Raw genomic sequence first — 5012 nt, 5'->3', positions numbered from 1 at the left:
GCGCTATCTGTTGGCACCCTATAAATAAAACATAATAAAAATTAGACTGTAAGCTCTACGGGGCAGGATATCTGCTATCTTGTGATCCTTGGTATTATATTTTTATTATTGGACGTATATTCTTATATATATTTTGAATACTGTACATACTGTAGTGGCATTAATGTTTATTCTACCTGTAGTATTCCAATCTGTCCACTAGATGGGGCAGGAATAATTGTACTTTATCGTCGGTGACAGCTTGTTGAATGTACTGATCTCAGCAGAATGTAATGCCAACTATAACTGTACCAGAAGAATGACTCCAGTCTAACCTTCATCCTATATTATGCTGAAATGCTGGGAGATCTGAATCAAAAGACTTAACCGGCTTTTGCGTATCATGCAGGACATACATTAAACATTGTATTTCCATATAAAGCAAACAAACATACGGATGTCTTGACTTAAAGCAAAGATGGGTTTTCCTAATACAGGCTAATGTAGAAAATATGAATTTGAAAAATCCAGCATTTCTGTCTTGCAGTACGTTTTTTTCTTTTCTTGCCATTTCGGCTTAGCTTCTGCCACAGGAACTCAAAGGCATTCAGTGCTTCTTACGGTTTGCCAGTTTCTATCTAAGGTTTATTAAAGACAATCATCATCTTAGCAAGAATTCAGTGAATACCATAAATATTGGGGATTCCATCACTCTATATAGCCGCATATTGTTTAGCCGGCCACTATATCAAAGTACCCCGAGTTTGTCGAGTCCTATCTTATTTTTCACGGCTATATTGCTTACCAAAGGAGCTGAATGTGTGGGACTCTGCTACATTTCAACCCAAATGAGACTCACATGGAAGCGATATTTTTGTGAAATGGGCATATACCTTTGCACTATAGTTATGTCATCCCGACCCTTCCGTTTATCATGGAGGTAGTTGCTTCTCAGAATGCAGTTGAAGTTGTTTATTTTCAAAGAGATTCCAAAACTACCCGAGTTCCCCCATATTTTGGCCATCGGGAGCTCTAGAAGAGTGAGGGCATTTACTTAAAGCAAGTAAGACACTGCATGTCATTCTCATAGACCACAAGAACCTCTAGTACCTGGAAGATGCTAATCGTCTGAACTTTTTTGTCTGAACTTCCCCTTTAAATTAAGATCTTACCTGGCGAATCTTCAAACAATTCGCGTTAACAGACGTCGAGGCCGTGTATGTATGGGTGGAACACGTCGTCTTTTTAGCAGATGTCTTCAGTAGTAGAATTAATACAATAACAACCTTTTAACATTCTATATAATAAAACAAAAAGACAGAAGGAGATTGTCACTGCTCAAATATTGGATTCTAATTGGCATCATTCATACATATATATATGTTTGTGTTTCTCCTTTCTACATGCATCACTTTGCATGCAACAGGACCTTGTATTTGTACCAAGAAACTTGCGTCTAGCGATCTATATTACCATGATGCTTACATATCTTTCATGTCTGTGTAGTAAGCATCTTTGGGTGCGCTTACTTTTTTTCTTCACTTCTTGGTATTTAACCATCATTAGTCTATTGACCTTGTGTGATCTCAACGTGCCCTGGCCTTTTGACCGAATACCTGACTTCTGGCTTACGCCTTAGTGCTGTAGTTTGTATAGTGCAAGCAGCTACACCCCGGCGGTGAGAGTCCCTAGAGGCGTAAACGAATGGGTGCGTGTCCAAATAGACAGGGAATTGTGGATATCGTGTTTATTAGGAATTAACAACATTTTCCATTGCTTGAATTTGATTGAACTACATGTCAAGATTATGTTTCGGTGGCATATTGTCCCAGTCAATTTAGCTAAATATAACTTAAATGCTTCCCCCTTATGTAATAAAGAGCAGGGCACAACCGAACATATTTGGTGGAGTTGCAATGGGATTACACGTACGTGGAATGAACTATTCAGGCTTATTTCAGAATTTATAAACCATAATATCGAGCCAACCCCGGAAAAGGCTCTCTTACATTTGAACTTGGATAACATCTCTTTTAATAAAAAAAGCTCTGGTGATTCAAAGTTTAGTAGCTATGAAGATTGTAACAGCTAGGAAATGGCGTCAACCGGACATTATAAATATAGAGCATGTAATAAATCAAACAAAACATCAATGCCAGATGGAACGTGGCTACTACCAGGCTCAGGGGAGATCTCCTACATTTTTCAAAATCTGGAAGCCCTGGCTGGAGAAATTCCATAACAAATAGGAGTAAAAAGGGTCCGCTAAAATAATCCAGAAAGTTACTTTGACCCTAGCTCCTCCATAGTGTGTATGGTTTGTATGAATGGTGTGCATGTTGCTGAGGTAATTTCCCCTGAGTAGGAATGGGGATTACCATAGCCAACTATGTGTTTTGGGGTTTTTTTTTATGTATTATGAATTTTATATAATATGTAAATTACCGGTATGTATTTATATATTATTTGTCTATGTATTTTCTATTTTTCATAATAATAAAAAAAAAAATGGGTGTGTGACTGTTATAGGCTGGGTTTTCCTTAGTTGTCCTGGAGCTAGGGTCCAACCTTTAACACGTTTTACATCCACATTACACGATAAAATGGAGGTGATTAAACAAGTATACCAAACGGGTGCTAGTGATCATTAATTTAATATGTAGGTTGAAACAAAATAATTTACAGAAACAGCTGTGTAGTAGGAATAAAACTGGGTAAGGAACAGCCAAGTTCACGCACAAGGTGACGTTGCTAAGGTTTAACCATGGAGAGACTGAGCACAGCAACTCGACACAAAGTAGTTAAACTGGATCAGCAAGATCTCTCTCGGGCACAAATTCCAGGGCAGACGGGGGGTTCCAGATGTTCTGTGCAAATACTTTTGGAGAAGCACAAAGAAACAGGCAATGTTGAGGACCGTAGACGCAGCTACAGCAGATGAAAGACACATTATGCTGACGTCCCTTCGCAATCGAAAGGTGTCCACCAGTGCCATCAGCTCAGCATTGGCAGAAAACAGTGGTACCCTGGTACACCCATCTGCTGTTAGGAGAAGCCGGGTCAGAATTAGTCTTCATGTAAGATGTGTGGCCAAAAAGCAATACCTCTGACATGGAAACAAGGCCAAGCGACTCAACTACTCACGACTGCACAAGAACTGGGAGGCAGAAAAATGGCAGCAGGTGCTCTGGACTGGACTAATGTATCAAAATGAAATGATCTGGCTGTAGCAGAAGGCAGTTTGTTCACCAAAGGGCTGGAGAGCGGTGAAAGTGTTCCGAGAATAATGGCTGCTGTTGTGGTCACATCATAGTTATTTGATTTTTCTTCTGTTCACTCACTTTGCATTTTGTTAGTTAATAAAAATAAACTATTACATGTCTGTCTTCGAGACATTTAATGCCATTATTCTATAGTGAAGACGGATTTGTCATTTAGGTATTCTAAGAACAAATACAAGTGGATTTTTTTTAAATACATTGGAAATGCAGATTATATTCAATTCAATTTGAAATCACTACGATATTCCAATGATAATAGACAAGTCCACCAAAAACACATATTTCCTAGCTTAATTACTGTTTCTTCTGTATAAAAAGAAAAAAAATAACTTCTATTAGAAAAGTAGCCGAGGTCGGGAAGTATTTTCTTCTACTTCTGAAACATAGAAGCTTTAACAACTGGCAAATCTGGCATTCAATAAATTCTGCAAACTTTCTAATGAAATACATTATGGCTTTTAGAAAAGGCAATAAGTAAAATGGTCTGATGGTAAAAAAAAATAATAAATACATTTAAAAACAACCCTTGCCCACACTGAAGAAAATAAAATTTGAATATATTTATTATTTTTAAAATATTTGAGCTTAGACAGGTAATTGAAACTTAAACAATCCTTCAGTCACCTCTGATAAAACCAATTACAATCGGGTTTAAGTGTTGTCCGTAAAAAAAAGTTAAAATTGTTAACTTTTTGAATAGTTATTGAATGAAGAGACACTATAGAAAATAAATAAATGGCGATTTATTAATGAATATATTGAAGAACTTTATATTTAATATTGCAATTGACGTTGTTGTAATTGTAAATGCAAAATGTAAATGCAAAATGCATAAAAACTAATTACAGAAATAAACATTAATGAATCCATAATTACAAAGAATTCGTTATAAGAATTTGTAATTATAAAACTTTTTTTCTTTGTATTCTACTAAGTTTGGTGACAAAAGCTCCAATTATGGATTTAGGGTAGAAACCATTTTATTGCAGAAAGATTATTTATATATTAATTTTAGCACCACCATAATCATAAAAACAATCTTACATTTTTAAACAAAAATATGGGTTCAGAAATCATAACTTAAAAAGGCAGATTCAATTTTGAAGTAAATCACAAATCTTGGTAAAAATAGATAAATCCTTGACTTTAAATCATCAGTTTAAAAAAAACAATTATCATTGATAGGTCAAACAACAATTTATTTAAAAACAACTGGTTTTAGATACAAAATGGCTGTAATAATGAGTCAAGACTATACTGAATGTCATTCCCTCCAATAAGTGTGTGGACTTTCCCCCAATTACATTTGGTGATAAATACAATAAAAACATAGCAATAACAAACTAATACTTATAAAATCTACATTTTGTGTAAAATCTACATTTTGTCATTAAATTATGAAAATAATTACCTCCAATATAAAATATAATCTGGTCACAAAATGGCCACCAAGATTATGACATTTATTTTGTCACAAAAAAATTGGGAGGGGGGGGATTATTTTTCTTAAGTAATTTTGGTGTCAGCTTCACTAATCTTCTACTTGAAAGTGGTTTAACCATTAACAAAAAAATCGCCCATTTTGTACATTCTTTGGAAGGTTCCTCAAGCCAACCTCTACACTAATGACGACATAAATACTTGATATTGCAATTATTGTGCTGTCCAAAGGTTTCAGAAGCAATGAAATCCCTCGTGGAATGAGCTACATACGTTTATTTTTCATATAACACCAAGTAACATGAGGTTTGG

This window comes from Spea bombifrons, chromosome 1 (genome assembly GCF_027358695.1).
Source record: "Spea bombifrons isolate aSpeBom1 chromosome 1, aSpeBom1.2.pri, whole genome shotgun sequence".
NCBI lineage: Eukaryota > Metazoa > Chordata > Amphibia > Anura > Pelobatidae > Spea > Spea bombifrons.
The sequence above is the reverse complement of the archived record's forward strand: the minus strand, read 5'-3'. Positions refer to the sequence as shown.